The sequence below is a fragment of the Silene latifolia genome, chromosome Y (genome assembly GCF_048544455.1).
Source record: "Silene latifolia isolate original U9 population chromosome Y, ASM4854445v1, whole genome shotgun sequence".
Taxonomy (NCBI): Eukaryota; Viridiplantae; Streptophyta; class Magnoliopsida; order Caryophyllales; family Caryophyllaceae; genus Silene; species Silene latifolia.
The window spans coordinates 39,600,066-39,620,735 of NC_133538.1; positions in this window are offsets into that span (position 1 = coordinate 39,600,066).

Below are 20,670 nucleotides of genomic sequence, written 5' to 3' on the forward strand. Positions count from 1 at the left end.
TGGAGTATATCTGTGACGATTGAGCTGTGTTGTTTGTTGTGTTGTTGAATTATATAAATTGTGTGATTAGTACTGACCCCATTTATTGTTTTAAAAACTGTGGTGATCCATTCGGGGATGGTGAGCAGTTGTTGAGGAGGTTTGATATGGTGCTTAAGGGCGAGCTGGGATGAGTCATCACTTGCAGTTAGAAGAGTCTTCCGCTGTTGTCAGACATTATGTTTAGCTTTTAGACATTTGGTTTTTGGAGAACATGTATTCATATTTTATCAGTTTGGTTTTCGGATTGTAATCTTTCACTTAACTTTATACTATTTAAACATTGTTTCGTTATTGTCTTATGATTATCATTGCCTCGGGAAACCGAGATGGTAACATCTTTATACCTGAGTGGTCCTGGAAAGGCACTTGGAGTATGGGGGTGTTACAAAATGGTATCAGAGCGACGATCCTGAAACCTGTAACCAATGAATCTAATGAATATAGGGAGTCAATTAAAATGAACCCGGGGTAAAGGTTCTAGGAGCTAATGCAAAGGCTTGGGAAACGTCCTAAAGTCGCAAACTCGCCCTACAATTTTGAACCGGTCACATGGGGGGTATGTGTACAGGTCGTATGTGGTGTTTGTCAGCTTATGTGAACGTAACGATGTATGTTGTGAAATGTTGGATGTTGGGAGTAGAAGATTGATATTGTGATTGAAAAATTGGTGGGTGTGTACATATGTTAGTTTGAATAAAGAAGCATGATGGTTGTTTATTATGTGGCATTTGACAACATGAAATAGTTTGTTTTGTTGATTGTATAAGGAATTGTGTAGAATTGCATGCTTAGTCATATGATAATGTTGAGTTTATAAAGTTGCATAGTACGTTGGGTTATGAGAGATAACATGCGGGTAGTATATACGAGTCAGCATGACTCGATCGAATAGAGGGTACTCGATCGAGTGGGTATTTTGATGTTTTTATAACCAGAATCGTGTTTTTGGGTACTCGATCGAGTACATAGGGCACTCGATCGAGTAGGGGGTCACTCGATCGAGTGGGTCATGCTACTCGAGTCGATATGTTAGAGATCAGAAGGTCTGTTTTGGGTCTGAGGTCGGGGCACTCGATCGAGTAGCCGCTACTCGATCGAGTAGGTTTAGGCACTCGATCGAGTGGGTTCTGAGCAGGGTGTTTTCGTGTTTTGGGTTATAGTATGAATGTTTATATCTACCTTTTCTTATATAGTTTCAAGATGCCGCCAAAGAAAACCGCCTTGTATGCGAGATCTGAGAGCATGAACATCGACGACATAGTTAAGATGTCGGAGCATCAAGATGCTCTTATGGAGGCCCTAAAGAGAGTGGGGAAGGATAAGGAGGTTGATCACTCTAAGATCAGTCTTTATATAGCGAGGTTCAACCCGAAAGAGTACAAGGGGACCGGGGAGCCAATTCTTCTTGACAATTGGCATCGTGAGATGGAGAACATACTGGACCTGGTACATTGTCCTGATGAGATGAAAGTAGAACAAGCTGCGTTCTACTTGAGGGAGGCAGCTGGTGAGTGGTGGGATAAGGTGAAAGTGAGTGCTAGAGAGATTTATACGAAGCAGGTCTTACCTGCTATACCTTGGGAAGAGTTCCGGAGGGCTATGAGGAGAGAGTTCGTACCTGAGCATGTGAGGAATAAGCTGAGGGAAGAGTTTGATGGGTTTAGGATGACATCTGATATGTCGGTTGCTGAGTACTACAAGCAGTTTAATGAGAAGTCTAGATATGCTGAGGACATGGGTTTGAGTGAGGAGAAGCTAGCACTGAGATTTACAGCTGATGAAATATCTTGCTATTAACCCATCAATGTGAAATAATGATTAATTGTGAGAGCCTCGGAGTCCGGGTTATATACATCTATCTTTGTTTTCCTGTGGTATCTAATAATGTGTATTGCCTTGTTACTACTCAGATATCAGAGGATTTTGAGGAAGTACCAGTACAAAGTCACGGTCTTGGCATTCTTGACATAGGATATCGCTCACAGGTATTCTGCTTAAAAATTGCCATCTCTTTTGCAGTTTCACCTTTTTCCTTTTTCAAAAAATTCGTAAATGCTTTTAGAAAAGGGTTTGGTCGGTGATTATATGTAGGTTCTTGATACTCTCTGAGCCTTTAGTACTGTTCTTTAGAGAGATTTAAGAGCGATCTTTGACCATAGATCTTTTAGGATTATTTCATGAGAATAATCCGTCCTATAGGAGCCCTGCAAATAACACTCCATCATATCAGTAATTCCAATTAAATCCATACTATCCACCCTTCTTACTGTAACAAACTCACTTAAAATTATGACCGGCTACTTTAGGTAAGATTTTCTCTCCTTCTTATTTAAGTATTTTCGACTAATTTTCTTCATTTTTTTACATCTTCTCTATCTTTCTTCAACTTTTGTGTTCTTTTTGTTCTCTTGATTCTCCTTCTCACTTATTCTTCTTCTGCGTTTTTTTTAACTCCCCTAGTTTTGGTCCTTCATCTTTGTTTATAACACACGGAAATTTCCCCCTTCATTATCATATTTATCAAAAAAAACTCAAAAAACTCAAAAATCTCTAAACTTTTATACTTTCCAACATACCCATCTCATTTTTCATACTTATTCCCACATATCTGAACCTGGGTTCATCTCCAAATTTTGATTTACCGTGTTCTGAGTTGGATTTTGTGTAGCTTTTGTTATGCACACCGGGTGTTTGTTTAAATACCTCACTGAAGAAAATTGAATTAACCTGTATTTTTGTTGTTTTTTTTTTTGGGAAAGTGTAAGTTATCATTGATAAAAGAACCGCACCCATACAATTCCCTAAGGCTATTATGATAAACCTTAGGTCACCTCAGTTTACACTACAAATTGTACTTAGCAAGTTACTTGCTCCTAGTACCCTAGATTCTACTCTAGTGCATTTGATTCGCATCAGTGTCTCTTCTTTACAACCTTTTACAATCTGATTTGGATGGGGTACAAGTCCCTCATTCCTACATTTGTTTCTACTCATCCCAATATGATAAATCAATCCTGCAAGGACTGCAGCAACTGTCTTCTTCATTGACAGAGAGCGAACCCTTTGTTTTATCCACCATTCAATCACTCCCTAAGCAGGCAGAGGTAACTTCAACCACGCAGCAGTCAGATCCATGTATTTTTGTTGTTGGGTTGGTGAATTTGAAGGAAAATGGAAGGTGGGTTGGTTTAACATAAGATTGTTGGGCATGTTAATACGAGTGAGTTACTAAGAAGAAAAAAAGTTATTAGGAGAAGATCATTGGTGTTATCATCTTCGTCGTCGTCTTTGTCATCGAATAATGCAAGGAAATCAGTATTTTGTGATGGAAAAAAAAGGTGAGACAGAAGTGTGTTTGGTGTGGCTGTGGTTTGAACACACTTTAGTGCTTTTAACATAAAAATAACAAAGGTGACTTGTTGTTCAGGTTGCCCGTCTCCTGAGACTGTTATGGGAAGAATGGTGGATATGATGGATTTAATTGGAATTACTGATACAATAGAGTGTTATTTGTAGGGCACGCATAAGATGGATTATTCCTATGAAATACTCCGATCTTTTACTATGAGCGTTTGTAGATTAAAGTCCATTCAGCATAAGAATAATTCGGAATGACAGTGACATAACTCCATCCCCCCCCCCCCCCATTTAATCCCTTTTACTCCCTTCCATCCAAACAAAGGGTTAGTGTAATCTGTCAATTTCCATGGTTAACAAGCTGTCATTCTTGTTTATGGATGTCTTGTCTATTTAGTTTGGCCGCACATGTGGTGAACCGGTTTGCATTTTAGATTTAATGATTCCCTTATCTCCCTGCACATTTTTGAGTATATGAAGAAGAAGACCACCAAATATAGTCCCAAAATTTGAAGTATCTTACTGGACAGAGAAAGTGGCTAATTAGAAGGTCAAGAATTTGATGAGCTGATGCCAGCGGATCGGCAACTACCGCAGGCACGATAAAGGCAGACTATGTATAATAACAACATTGAAGCTTTGATTTTTAAACAATCGAGGGGGAGTTGTAACATGAAAAATGATCTGAATTTGCCTAGTATCAGAATTAAGTACACGCGTAATATGAGTGTAGCTTAAAATTAAGCTATTTTTAAAGGATGACCAGCTAAAAAAGGATCACCTTTTGAATAATTTATAGTACTTGTTGATACCGTCGTTTAGTATCAAAAATAATATTTATAACCTAAATACTACTAACAGAAGCTAGTGGCAGTCAGGGTCGAACCACAGGGAGGCGATGTAGTCTAATTTTAGTCTAAGGTAACAGTTTTAGGGGGGGGGGGGTTGATTTGAACAATTCTATGACTAAAGGCAATCAAATTAAAATTAAACTTAAAACAAATAAATGAGCAGTAGATGAAAACAGATGAAAACAAATATTAAAAGGATGCTAAGATGGTCGGTTCACTGTAGTTTCGACGGCGGCAACTCTAAGTAAACTGTTTTAAGCATGTTAGACGGGAAAATAAAAAGTCCTCTCGGTCCAATTTAACAGGTAGCAACCTTTCGGCCTAAGCTACGGGTCCCTAAATCTCACTAATACTAACTTTCCTTCTTGATTAATGATACTAAAAGCCTAAATTAATTTATCTCTAGATCTCATTAATTTAGTCGTCTTAATTAAGTAGTCTATCTCCCTCCCCTATCTTTTGATCTATCGGGTCGGTCAATTCCTAAGCATTCAACTAGTCGCGTGCACTCGATTCGTCAAATATAGCAATTAAATTAATTAAGTCGAAGCTAATCTAACACGTGGCAGTCGATCGACCATGAAGAGCAGTCGATAGACCTACGGACCCAGTCGATCGACCAACGAGATCAGTCGATCGACCAGAGCCCGATGGCAGATCACCTATGTCGAAACCGTCTAACCTACAGATCCCCTACATCTTAGCACGTAGGATTACTCATGATGGTGATAAAAACAACAATAAAATTAACAAATAAAGAAATCTAATTCATAATTAAATTAACTAAATAAATAACTAACATGAAACGATAATGTGGCTTTGGGAAATCTAAACTAGCAATTCTAAACTACGGAAGAATTAAAGCAACAAAATTGAACAAAGTAACAAAGAATACCGTAAAGAAGAGTTGAAGAGAAAAGATCAAACCCAATGCAAAAGAAAACTTTATTGACGGAAAATTAATCTAAACTAATGAAAAGTTCAACTTCTCTGTGTATTGAACCCTAATTAATTCGATGATCTCTAGCAGTAGGAAGGAGTTACGTTATATAGAAGTGTCACGTAATTTTTATTCCTAAAACCTAATTACAATGGGCTTCGGAATTTTAATTTTATCTTGCGCGTCAGATCGTGAGGTGGTCGATCGACCACTGAGACCAGTCGATCGACTGCTCCTCTTTCCTGCAGACTTCTGTTTAGCATTCTGACAGTCTATAGACCACGTAGGTCAGTCTATAGACTACTGTAGCTGGTAGTCCGCTTCTGAAACTCTCGCAAATCTATCTTTCAGGCCTTGAAGTTCATCTCTCGAGTCACTACTCCATGTCAAATGCAGTGCTAAGTACTTAGGGACGGATTCTGCTCGATTTCCGCTGCATTCTTCACATTTCTGCAATATTACACTAAAACACGAAAGTAGACGGAAATAGGGAAAACAGTAGCATAAAATACCTAATTGAGCTCTGAAATGCGTGTAAAAGAGGGTGTAAAACATCATATTTAGGACACGCATCAAACTTCCCCAAACCAAACTCTTGCTTGTCCCCAAGCAAGAACTAGACTCGATCTTAAAACCTAGTGGAACGAGTTCAATCTCAGAGCAAAATGCAACTATAAAGCCTAACCCAGTTTAATGCAACAACTAACAATCAATTAGCGAAATGAATTATGCAAACGAGTTATGTAGTCGTTAAAAACTGCTGAACCGTCAACCATAGAGACTTATCATTATGGACTCTCACGGGTCGATCATATCACACAAATAAGCATAGGTGAATATATGTAAAAGATAGAAAGAAGTAATTTTGTAATGACACTCACCTATAATAACATGCCTGCAATCTAATATGAAAATGATCTCTACAACCGTACATATGCATTTCAACCAAACAAATGACCATGACACATGATGAGGTAAATTTGGATATGTGAGGCTATGGGTAAGAAGGGGCTAAGATAAATTTGGATATGAGGAGTTAAAGCCAAGCTAGTAACTACTGAAAACCAAACTATAAAATATTCCAACTTCATACTCAAGATCAATCGATACAAAACGGTGCCAATTAGAAGCACAAATCTCACAATTTCCACAATTAGTCAACTCCCCATAAGATACAAATACAACATGGGAGCAAAAATCGTCATTTAATAAAGACTTTGAATTATGTGATTTTGATTTTTTCTCTTGCTACTTCAGCAAGCAGTCGATCGACCAAGTGGGATGGTCGACCGACCAAAGGTCGAACTTGCTTTTCATTTTTTCTCTTTTTTTTTTCAATTCTATTTTTTCCTTTCTTTCCTCCTTTCCAACATTCCACCAACCTTCTCATAAAGAGCAATGTAACCAAAATGCAATAAACACATTCCCACAACTACCAATACTAGCTCGGATAGGGTAGGCTAAGTAATGGTATGTAGCTTATGGGACAAAAATGCAATCTTGCTATGTGAGGTTTATGGGTAAAATGAGAAAAGAGGACCTTTAACACATGTGTCAACAAACCACAAACCGAATGAATACAGGTATTAAGTAGACCAAGTTCATATTTATGCAAATTTATGTAACATGCCTTATAAGGAGTAACTACTTACATCTTAAATAAACTGGTCATGAATGTCACCAGTTATAAGCTCTAAACCTCAGAAAATGATGTAGTTTGCCAAAAATCTAAGTCAAGTCTCAAGATTCAGCGAATAAATTAACGAAAACTCGTAGACTATGCATATATGATTCTACTAATAACATGTCAATTAAGCAAGGCTCAGGCATAAACAGATGAAAATGAAATGTCATCATTGAAATACTATCGTTCCGATTCGACCTATATGCAAAAGTAAACGTGAAATTTTTTTTAAAAAAAATTTCAGTTTTTTTTTGGATTTTTGTATATATAAGGGGAAATAAATAACAATGTAAGACATAAAATGCAAACGTGAATGAAAAACAGAATGAATGCAACACAAAACCCTTCCTCAAACCAAATCACACAATGTCCCCATTGTGCGAAATCATATAAGAAAGATAAGCAAAAGAAATTGGGATTTTGCGAAATTATAACTAAAATTGACATAAAAGAAGGACTCGGAAACTCACAAGACTTTAAGCGCAGCAGGAAACCTCCCCAAACCAGCGTGAGCTAGGAGGTTTCGGTAGCCAGCAATGCTACCATAGGTACCTGAAAAGAAACAAAAGTACCGCGCGTAATTCCTAGAAAGCAATTTACGAAACGCAAAATTATGTGCAAAAGAAGAAAACAGAAGAAAAGAGAAATGAATCGGAGAATAAAGTGGAGAAAAGACTCCCTCAACTCCGCAAATCGACCAAACACAACAGGGGAATGGTCGTGAACAGGTACAGCAGCGAAGGCGGTCGATCGACCATACCAGCCAGTCGATCGACCAAGGTGACAGGAACAGAAGCCCCTGGAGTCGCGACACAGTCGATCGACCACACAAGCCGGTCGGTCGACTGAGATACCTGTTGTGTGTTTCTGATTTCTTCGAATTAGCTCAATAACTTGAGCTAATATGGTCTATGGACCTGCAAATACACATAATAACGCGCCCAAAATTGCGCAAAACCCAAAGTAATAGTCTAAAGTCTTTAAATCCTAAGAAAACTTATTAAAGCGAAGTCTTGCGCACACCAAAGCAATAAAAAGTCTAACAAAAGCAATAAAATGTTTTTTTTAAAAAAAAAAAAAAAAAAACTCTTAATCAACTAATAGTTGATCAAGAACGGCCACGGAATGGCCCACTTGCTCGGCTTCTGACTACAAGAAGTAGCCTCTACAGTACTCATTTCCTCAGCGGGGCTCCTAACAACTCCAATATCCGTAGAACTCAACGGATCAACATCTCCAACATCTTCCCAATCAATGACCTCGTCTGGCTCGTCAAAATCCGAATCGAATTCCGTCACCTTGACTGGCTCCTCATCTGTTCCATAGCTAAGACATCCTAGACCGCCTCTTTGAACGATTGGCTCCTTCACAGCTGGAGCAATGAACGTCTCTTCCTTCCCCGAACCATCCCCTCCAACAGTCAAAATAGAAGGATCTTCCTCCAATTTGCTCCCAATCTGGGGCGGAGGTGTTATAGCAGAAATAGGCATAGGGGTAGGCATATCAGGCAAAACAACATAAGATTTAGCTACATTGCAAGTTACTGGGTACATAACATCCTTTTTCTTATAGGTCTGGGCAAAAACAATGGACTGTTTTCCTACCTTAAAGGTCAATGTCCCTGAGCCAACATCTATAACTACACCAGCAGTGTGCAGAAATGCTCTACCCAAAATGATAGGAATGTGAGCATCCTCGAGCATATCTAGCACAACGAAGTCAACTGGGAAAAAGAACTTTCCTATTTGCACAGGAATGTCCTCTAAGACTCCTATAGGCTGGACCGCAAAACGATCAGCCATCTGTACTGTCATGTTTGTGATTACAAACTTAGTCAATTTCAATTTCTTAGCAAGACTCAAAGGCATAACACTAATACTGGCCCCTAGGTCACACAAGGCCTTCTCGATAGAAAAGGTGCCAATATTACATGGGACTGAAAAACTACCTGGGTCTTCTAGCTTATGAGGTGCAGTGTGAGTCAAATAGGAACATGACTCCTCGGTTAGTGCGACAGATTGCACAGTATCAAGTGACTTCTTTTTAGACAACAGTTGCTTCATAAATTTCATGTAAGCAGGCACTTGATTAACTAATTCTAAGAAAGGAACTTGCACATTTAAACTACGAATAATATTTTCAAACTTGTTAAATGATACCTGTTCCTTTGTCGGCACCAATCTCTGCGGGCGAGGTCAGTAAGAAGCAACTTAGCCCTCTCCTCTAGGTCTCTCATACCGGCATCGGTGGACTTAGGCTGAAAATCCACTACTTTGTCCTTGTTGTAGCTCGAACCTTCTTCAGACCGTCTCGGGAATGAACCATTAACCGTCGTAGGGTCATACTTTGGAACCGAATCCCGACCCATCAAAGCATTTGGATCTTGCCTCGATAATTTTGGAGTCGTCGTACCCGAAATAAGTAGTCACTCAAGTTATCGGCATTGGAGGACGAAAAGGTTCACAATCAAGAAGACACCTTGATCGATCGACCATGTAGGTCGGTCGATCGATCGCGCTTCCGCAGACCGGCTTCATCATGTTATTCCGAACTGGTCGATCGACTGATGTACCTGCTGATCGTCTTTTTCTTGCTACTGGTCATTCCAGCCTTCTTCTTACTCGGTTCCGCCCCATCTTTTCCAGTAACATCTTCCACCATAGTGGGCCCATCAAGGGTAGACCCACTACTCAAAGTAATCGCATTTAGAGTCTCTTTTTGATCTGGCTGCGATGGTAAATTTCCCCGGAGCTCTAGTTGCACTTTTGCTTGCCAATTGGGCAATTTGACTCTCCAACATTTTTGTAGAAGTCTCTCTAGCTAGAGACTCCTTTTGCAGCAAACCCGACAAATTCTGAACCATGTTTTTCAATTCAGAAATATCAGAACTTTGAAATTGCTACTGTTGAGGCACATAGGGAGGCTTTTTATACTGCTGCTGCTTATGAGGGGGCACATATTTTTGCTGTTGTTGCTGCTGCTGTGGACCCGGATTAAGGACATTCTGGTTAGTCCACCTCAAATTGGGGTGGACATTAGAGGGGTCGGGATAAGTACCGATCTGCCTAAATTGTTGAAAGGCAGCACATATTTTATTCGAACTAGTACAAAACTCCGAAACATGTCCCTCTCCCTCACATCTTTTGCATGGAAAAGGACCGTCTGAAACATCATTAACTTTATATATCCCACCTTTTTGGGATCCCCCAAAATCTAGCTTGTCAAATCTCGCAGTAAGGGCCTCTATTGCAGCTACAGCAGGAGATTCAGCTGATCTTCTCTGATTTCCTCTAGAATTCCCATGCTCAGCTTTATGGGTGGCCATGTCATCAATGATTTTCCACCCCTTTGTCTCACCGCTATTTTCTTGAAATCTCCCATTAGCTGCAGCATCTAGGACAGCTCTCTGATCATCATAAAGACCATTATAGAACTGGTTGCACAGAAACCATTTCTCAAACCCATGGTGCGGAATAGATCGCACCAGCTTCTTGAAACGGACCCATGCCTCATGAAAATCTTTATCAGGACCCTGTTTAAAGCTTGTGATATGAGCTCCAATAGCATTGGTCTTCGATGCAGAGAAATATTTCTTATAAAATGCTAGGGCCAGCGAATTCCAATCGGTAATCCCATTGGCAGCTCGATCCAGATCTCGGTACCACTCCCTAGCGGCATCACGGAGCGAGAATATGAACATCGTTTCCTTTATCTGGTCCTGGGTCCCACCTGCTGGTGGGGGTATGGAATAACACTAGTCAATGAATATCTCCATATGTTTAGCTGCATCTTCATTCGCAGCTCCCCCAAATTGGTTTCTCTCAACCAAATTGATGTAGGACGGTTTTGCTTCAAATTTTCTTTCCATCCCGGATGGCAAAGCAAATCCCTTATAGAGGTTCTCAGCTTTTGGCTCAGAGTGATTGGCTATGCTTGCTTCTTCAGCCATATCTGGAGATGTAACGGTCTCAGCTGAAGAAGTAGAAATAGGAGACGAAGGTGGATCCTCCTCAAATAACTCGTTCTCGTAGTAACTGGACAGAGTACTCAGCTCTTCCTCTGTCGGCAATACTCTAGATGATCGTCTCAACTCACGCAAAGTCCTTTCGATCTCAGGATCTAACGGTCGTAATTCACCACCCTGTGACATGCGCATAAGAGGAAACTACAAGTAGAATATGAGAAGAGTTGAAGGAACAGATGTCCTTTAAACTAAGATAAAGACTAAAATAAAAACAACTAAAAATTTAAACAATTGCCTCCCCGGCAACGGCGCCAAAATTTGATACCGTCGTTTAGTATCAAAGATAATATTTATAACCTAAATACTACTAACAGAAGCTAGTGGCAGTCAGGGTCGAACCACATGGAGGCGATGTAATTAATAGTTGTCTAATTTTAGTCTAAGGTAACAGTTTTAAGGGGGGTTTGATTTGAACAATTTGATGACTAAAGGCAATCAAATTAAAATTAAACTTAAAACAAATAAATGAGCAGTAGATGAAAACAGATGAAAACAAATATTAAAAGGATGCTAAGATGGTCGGTTCACTGTAGTTTCGACAGCAGCAACTCTAAGTAAACTGTTTTAAGCATGTTAGACGGGAAAATAAAAAGTCATCTCGGTCCAATTTAACAGGTAGCAACCTTTCAACCTAAGCTACGGGTCCCTAAATCTCACTAATACTAACTTTCGTTCTTGATTAATGATACTAAAAGTCTAAATTAATTTATCTCTCGATCTCATTAATTTAGTCTTCTTAATTAAGTAGTCTATCTCCCTCCCCTATCTTTTGATCTATCGGGTCGGTAAATTCCTAAGCATTCAACTAGTCGCGGCACTCGATTCGTCAAATACAACAATTATATTAATTAAGTCGAAGCTAATCTAACACGTGGCAGTCGATCGACCATGAAGAGCAGTCGATAGACCTACGGACCCAGTCGATCGACCAACGAGATCAGTCGATCGACCAGAGCCCGATGGTAGATCACCTATGTCAAAACCGTCTAACCTACAGATCCCCTACATCTTAGCACGTAGGATTTAGCTACTCATGATGGTGATAAAAACAACAATAAAATTAACAAATAAAGCAATCGAATTCATAATTAAATTAACTAAATAAATAACTAACATGAAACGATAATTTGGCTTTGGAAAATCTAAACTAGCAATTTTAAACTACGGAAGAATTAAAACAACGAAATTGAACAAAGGAACAGAGAATACCGTAAAGAAGAGTTGAAGAGAAAAGATCAAACCCAATGCAAAAGAAAACTTTATTGACGGAAAATTAATCTAAACTAATGAAAAGTTCAACTTCTCTGTGTATTGAACCCTAATTAATTCGATGATCTCTAGCAGTAGGAAGGAGTTCCGTTATATAGAAGTGTCACGTAACTTTTATTCCTAAAACCTAATTACAATGGGCTACGGAATTCTAATTTTATCCTGCGAGTCAGATCGTGGGGTGGTCAATCGACCACTGAGACCAGTCGATCGACTTCTCCTCTTTCCTGCAGACTTCTGTTTAGCATTCTGACAGTCTATAGACCACGTAGGTCAGTCTATATACCACTGTAGCTGGTAGTCCGCTTCTAAAACTCTCGCAAATCTATCTTTCAGGCCTTGAAACGCGCACCAAGTTCATCTCTCGAGTCACTACTCCATGTCAAATGCAGTGCTAAGTACTTAGGGACGGATTCAGCTCGATTTCCGCTACATTCTTCACATTTCTACAATATTACACAAAAACACGAAAGTAGACGGAAATAGGAAAAACAGTAGCATAAACTACCTAATTGAGCTCTGAAATGCGTGTAAAAGAGGGTGTAAAACATCATATTTAGGACACGCATCAGTTGTATTGTATCATACCCCTGACTATTTTGCTTATATATCAATGTTGCTGAAACTATGATGAGAGTGGTTTTAAGGTGATGCAGAAACTCTGATGAGAACTGATTATCTTTATAAGTGTGACAACATCTTCCGATTTATTTAACTTAAGAATATACTAGTCATCACAAATATTTTATGAAAGACTTGGATGAAGATTTTGGTATCTCGTTAATACTCTTCTTTTTGAATTGTAGAATGTTATGACATATCCTCAACATTATGGACAACCACTCAGAACAGCTTATGAGCGATAGACCAAGTATTTTAATTAATTTGGGGATGAAGATTTCTACAAAAAAGTAGAACCAGAAGTGGGAACAAGGAGGATTTATTTGAAGACACTACAAGAAAAACTAAAACAGGCGACCGAAATTTGGCGACTGATATATTTAGTCGCCAATTTGGCGACTGATTTTAAAATTGGCGACTGAAATCAGTCGCTAATATGGCGACTGTCTTTTTGAAAAAGGGAATCAAACTTGGCGACCGATATTTTAAATTTGGCGACTACCAGTCGCCAAAATGAATTTCAGTCGCAAACAGTTTTAATGGAAATCAGGCTGTCTTTTTTAAAAAAGGAATCAAATTGGCGACTGATGCTTTTAATTTGGCGACTGAAATTAGGGTAGTCGCCAAATTTGGCGACTGAATTTCAGTCGCCAAATTAAAAACATCAGTCGCCAAATTTTTTAATACATTCAGCGCTCCTCTCTCCTACTTTACTCTTTGCGAAACAAAAAAAAAGGGACGAGCGATTAACAGCGGCGACGACACCAACGAACAACACCACACAACCACCCTTCCACCGCCATCTCCACCGCCACATCTACCCTCTTCAATTAGGTTAGTTTTTTTTGTTTAATTTCAGTTTATATAGTTTAATTTGTTAGATTAATTTGTAGTTAGTTTGATTAATTTGTGGTTAGTTTGTTAGATTTATTTGTAGTTTGTATGTTAGATTAATTTGTAGTTAGATTTAGTTTAATTTGTGTTTGAATTAAAAGGGAATGATTATGAGGTTTGTCTTTAGGTTTTGGGTTATGGGGGGCGCGGGGGGGAGGGGGGTTCGGCCGTGGGTGGGGGTGGTCCGGTGGGTGGCGGTCGGCCGTGGGTGGGTGGGTCGTGGGGTGGCCGTGGGTGGGTGGGTCGTGGGTGGTGTATGGTGTTGGGTAGCTAAGTGATACTGTCTCATTATCATTAGTATTAAGCTAAGTGGAATCGTCTTAATTAATAATAATATTATTATTATTACTAAGTTAAGTGAAATCGTCGTATTATTATTAATATTAAGCTAAGTGAAACCGTCTTTTGCATTAATGGAATTAGCTAAGTGGAACAGTCTTTTGGATTAAGAGAAATTAGCTATTAGCTAAGTGGAACCTTCTTTAGGACTTGATTTTGATAAATTTAGTTTGATAATTCATGTTATTGATGAATTGAGGTAAAATAACCTTGTTATTTTTGTTTTTCTTTTCTCTTTTCGGGGTTGTCACATGTTGCTAGGCACCACCGTCTGTAGTCGTTGCTTCTTGTTTTCTTTTCATTTTTGCTTTTACTTGATTAGGTAACCTCCTCTTACCAGTTACCTTTTAAATTTCTAATTTTAGTTCAAATTATGTTACGGACTTTAGGATAGAAGCCTTTATTATATGGTTGAATTGGGCTATTGATTGACTTAATTAATTTAGTACTTGATTGTGTTGTTGTTTGATTTGATGTTGACTTAGTACCCGTTCAAGAATTACTCATTAGGAATAATTCTTGAATAGTCCCCATTTTGGGATCAGTCTTTGTGCGTTCAAGTCATTTAGGTAGTAAACACGTACTTGTGATTTATTAATGAGGAATGAGTTTGGTGGCGATCCCTTTAATGTTCTCCGAATACATGTATATGTGGAGTAATTAGTTATTCTACATAGATGTGTATTTGGAGAACTGAAGGGAATTGCTGCCGAATTTTTTCTTCATTAATAAATTACAAGTGTGTTTGCTAGTGACTTGAAACGTACATTGACGGGTTTAGGTTGGAGTGATAAGGACCCCATTCGAAGATGGATTACTTATTGACAATATTTATATATTGTTTTCATATGTTTATTGTATAATGTGGAGTATAATGTTTAAATTTTGTATGCAATATTATTGTTATTTTTTAAAAATGTTTAAATTATTGTGGGGTCTTCTTTAGATTAAAATGAAGAGATTGGAACGTTCATGGATGTATGAAGGAAGATTAGACCATTCCAATAAGAAAAGACGTCCTACCGCTATATTTATAAAGGGTGTTAGCGAGTTTATTGAATTTGCTAAACAACAAGATGAATATGACTTGGTAGACAAAAAACTTAGGTGCCCTTGTGCCAAATGCAAAAACCTGAAATACCAGCTTGACATTGTAGTAGAAGAACATCTCATTATAAACGGGTTTAAGCCAAATTATTACAATTGGATTTCATATGGAGAAGCATATTCTCCAATTCATGAACAAGCTCACACCCAACAAATACAAAATGATGAGAACCCATATAGAGAGATGGTTGTTGATGCTATGGATTCCACTATTTTTAATAGTGATGACCATACAACTATTTCTGAAGAACAACCGCCACACCCACAAGCAAAAGCCTTTCTTGACATGTTAAAAGCCTCCGAAAAAACCCTTGTATGAAGGAAGCAGAATGACATTGTTACAAGCCGCTTCTAGGCTAATTACCTTGAAAGGTGAGTTTAATATGCCATTTGTTGCTGTTGATGGCATTGCCTCGTTCCTTGAGGAATCTTTCCCCGATGATAATATCATGACCCGAAGCTTCTATACTACCAAAAAAGTAGTTAAAGGTCTTCAGTTACCGCATGAAAAGATTGATGCATGTCCTGAAGGATGTATGCTATTTTGGAAAGATGATGCTTTGCTTGACAAATGTAAAGATTGTGGGGCGGATAGATATGAGACAAGTGAAGGAGATACAGTTTTGGTGTTGAAAAAAGGCAACGGTAGTAAGAGGGCCAAAAAGAGTAAGAAACCAATAGCATGTAACCAATTGTTTTACTTTCCTCTCGCACCAAGACTTCAAAGAATCTATGCCACCAAAAACATTACCGAACAAATGAGATGGCACAAAGAAAACCCACGTGCTCCGGGGAAGATGAGTCATCCTAGTGATGGGGAAGAATGGAAACGATTTGATCAGATGTATCCTGATTTTGCCAAGGAACCCCACAATGTACGACTTGGCTTGTGTACGGATGGATTTGATCCTTTCGGTAATTTTAGGAGGAAGTATTCTTGTTGGCCCGTTATGGTCACACCATACAATTTACCACCTTGGTTATGTATGAAAAGATCATTTATCTTCTTGTCACTTATTGTTCCCGGACCAAAAAGCCCGAAACGTAATTTGGATGTTTATTTACAACCATTGGTGGAAGAGTTGAAATATTTGTGGGAAGTTGGGGTGGAAACTTATGATGTGTCTAAAAAACAAAATTTTCAACTTAAAGCTTCCCTTTTGTGGACAATAAATGATTTTCCCGCCTATGGTATGCTATCTGGGTGGTCTACACAAGGACAAAAAGCATGTCCTTGTTTCATGGAGGAAAGTAAAGCATTTTGGCTTCCCAATAGCAAGAAAATAAGCTGGTTTGATTGTCATAGATGCTTCTTACGAGAGGGAAATCCACATAGGAAGAACAAGAAAGCTTTCACAAAAGGTAAAGAGGTGCTTGATGCCCCTCCGAAACAAGTGCCTGGGGATGAGATATGGAAGACGGTATGTGATTTACCATCCCCTATTGATGGTACCGAGGAAGAATTTAAAGAATTGAAAAAGCAGAAAAACGGTTGGTTTAAAAGAAGCATTCTTTGGGACCTTCCTTATTGGAAGACAATGTTGATAAGACATAATTTGGATGTAATGCACATAGAAAAGAATTTCTTTGAGCAACTAACTGACATGATCATGGATGTAGAAGGTGAAAAATGTGATAGCATTGCTTCTAGAAAAGATTTGCAGAAATTTTGTCATCGTCCCAAATTACACATTTGCGGCGACGGGTCTAAGCCAACATCCATTTTCACTCTCGACAAAGCTAAGAGAAAAGTATTGTGTGAGTGGTTACAAAATTTGAAGTTTCCTGATGGGTATGCATCAGATTTTAGTCGATGTGTTGATCTTAAGAAGCTGAAGTTGCAAGGCTTGAAAAGTCATGATTGTCATGTATTCATGGAGCGATTATTACCCGTTGCTTTGAAACACCTCGTGCCGACAAACGTTTGGAATGCGAGTTGTTGAGATTAGTCAATTCTTCCGAGATTTATGTGCCTCTTCAATATGTGTTGATGACATGATTAAATGGGAAGAGCAAATACCACAGATATTGTGTAAGCTTGAAATGATCTTTCCTCCTGCATTTTTTAACTCCATGGAGCATCTACCGGTTCATTTGCCATATGAAGCCAAAGTTGGGGGACCCGTCCAATATAGGTGGATGTATCCATTTGAAAGGTAATTAAGATAATCTAACTACTTTTAAATTAAAATTAATAATAATAACTAATCTATTTATTATATGTTAACTTTATTATTAATAAAACTCATCATTAACTTTTATAGGTTTCTTAATCATTTGAAGAAAAAAATTGGTAATAAAGCTAGGGTGGAAGGTTCTATATGCAATACTTATTTAACGGAAGAGATTGCAAACTTTTGTTCTCTTTACTTTGAAAAACATATAGAAACCAAAGCAAAAAACTTGAATGTTGAGAAACCGGATGAAGTAGACGGAAGTTTACCCGAATTTTTTCAAACTCAAGATGATGAAGGGTGTTCATCAAAGGGGAAAACAAGATATTTGGATGATAAGGAGTATAATCGTGCCCACCTTTACGTGCTATCTAATTGTGACCTCTTGGAGTCATACGAAACACAGTTTGTTAATGATTTCATTCAGAGGAATCCTAATATAAGTAAGGATGATGTTTGGGACAAACATGAGGACCAATTTCCATCATGGTTTCAGAAACATGTAATTGAGTTGAATATTCAAGATGATTTGATAAGAAGTTTGGCTTTTGGTCCTTCAAAAATGGTAAGAACGTGGAATCGATACTCGGTTAATGGGTTTAATTTTCAAACATTCAACCACGATAAAGGTAAGGCTAGGTGCAATTGGGGGGTTACTATTTATTCTCTTGATGACAACGAATACTATGGTATAGTTGAAGATATCTTTGAAATTAGTTATAGTGGACGTGGACCGAGCTTATAAAAACTGTCTTATTCAAGGTTGACTTGGAAGGATAATTACGTGGTGGAATGAGAGTACATGAACAATACAAGCTTGTAGAAGTGAATCGTACTAGAACATACTCTAAGTATGATCCATTTATACTTGCACATCAGGCTCATCAAGTGTATTTTGCTACTTATCCAAGCACAACAAATGATAGAAATCAAAATGCGTGGTGTGCAATCTTTAAGACAAAGGCACGGTCACAAGTTGATACAACTTTTTTCCAAGAAGAAAACGTTTCAAATGAAACGCTTTTGTCTCCACCCGATGAAATCAACTATGAGCATGAGAATAAAGATGGTGAAGACATGGAAGAGGAAGAATATTATGATGTGGAAGAGAGACTGCCGGGGGAGGATGAGGCGGAGGAGGAGGAGGAGGAGGAGGAGGAGGAGGAGGAGGAGAGAAGGGAAGAAGAGGAGAAGAGGAGGGGGGAAGATGAGGTGAGGAGGAGAAGGGAGGAGGAGAAAAGGAGGAAGGATGAGGGGTTTGGAAATGAAGATGATTATGATGATGATGATGACGATGATGAGGATGAGGAAGAGGATGAGGACGAGGGGTTTGGAGATGAAGATGATTAAATTGGTATAATTTTGTATTCCTCAAGAGTAAATTATTAAAATTTAGAAGTCTGTATAATTTTCATTTATCATTATTTGTGTTCATTTTTATTTGTATTCTCATCGAGATGGCTGGAGCAGGTCGAGGTAGGAAGCGTGGAGGCGGCTCGGGTTACGGGCCAGAGTACGCGTCCGGGAGGAGGAGGAGGAGTTGTGCGGGAGGATCCGTCTGAGACAGACGGTGATGGTGAGGAGACTGACGCTACCGACGAGCCAAAGACGGTGCCGATCGGTACACTTTGGATCATCGGATGATTCTTGAGCCGGCGGGATTATGGTAAGTTTTATTCTTTATTAGTCTACTATTTTTATTTCTTTTTTTTTTTGTAAAATAATAATTGTTTGTAATTTTACATGTTCAAAATAAATGCAGGTTTATGGACGATTGCGTGATACGAGGTGTCACAAAAAGCACGAAGACTAATTTCGTGGGTCCAATTCCTACATCGTGGACACAAGCTTCTAATGCACAAAGAGAGGCGTGGTTCAATAACTTTCGGGTATATATTTTTCGTAATTCTTTGTTTTAGAAACCAAATAATTAATTTTGATAAATTTTTTAAGAACCAAGGTTATACTTTTATTTTATACTAATATGAAATTTTGTCGCTTTTTTTTGTAGCTATCATTTGCTTGGTCACCGTCTCAAGAATGAATGTCCGTAATAGGTACAATGACGTCGGTACTCGACGATATCGGGACGTGATCTGGAAGGTAATTAGGCGCCCAAAGGAACCAGATCACATGAAAGGTATTTAATTAACTTGTTTTGTTATTTGTATTAATTAGCATATACTCTCTTATATTATAAATAATATCAGTAACTTATTAGTTATGATTTCATATGTGTAATTGCAGGTGACAAGTATGAAGGCTTAATAAAGCATACCAAAAGTGAAGCTTTTCAGAAGAAGTCTAAGCAAGCATCCCTCAACAAAAGAGGAGGAAAGGAAGACGCCGTGAACGAGCCTACTCATTACGCGGGTTCACGGTCGTTGCAGGATAAAGTATTGGGTGTAAGTTTGTCTATTATTTCACACTTTTTTTGTTTTCAATGCAACATGTTTATTTTATGTTAGATTTTTTGTTGATTTTCTAACATGTATGTTTTTTTTTCATTCGAAAGGAAAGAAGAAGTCAAAGCCGATTGCGACGATGCGGAACTGTTTCTGGACACGCATTCCAGGGTTGACCACAAAGGGGTTAGAACTTGGACTAAACCAAAAGACAAGCAATTATATGTAAGTTTTCCCTAACACTTAATTTTTGTTAATTTATTCTCTTTTAAAATGTCGTATATAAGGTGGTTACCATATTAACTTACAACCATTTGTTTAATATTGTAGGAAGCATTTGAACAAGAAAAAGCAGCCAATCCAGAAAAACCGGATAATGACATATGGTATGAGTTGGTGGATGGCTTCAAGAAAGGGCACGTGTATGGTACCGGAAGTTCAACACCGGCTTTATATGAGAAAACGCGTAGAAGATCGACTTCAAAAATTCCCAGCAACACGTATCAACCGGGAATTATTAGTCAACTTCAAAGTCAAATAAGAGAGCGTGATGAACGTGATGCCAAACGTGACGAAGAACTTGCCAAACGTGATAAAGAATTCCGCCAAATGAAGGAAAGAATGGAAATGTTTGAGAATTGGTGGCAAGGTTGTAACCCTGGACCTAGATTCAACTACGATCCAAATGATCCGCATGGTCCACATGGGGGGAGTGGAGCCGGTGTTGGCTTCCAAGTAAGATGATTTTAGCATGTAAGCTTGTAAAACTTGAACTTTAGACTTGAACATTAGAATAGCTTAGCTTGTAAAACTTTCATTTTCAATATATGAAATGAAGTTTGAGAAAATGGGAGGTTGATACGTGCATTTTATATAGTCTTTTTAGGCCTTTTTATGCACGTATTTCTATGTTATTATCGTAGTTTATTGCTACGAAATGCCCCGAATATGCTACTTTGGTGT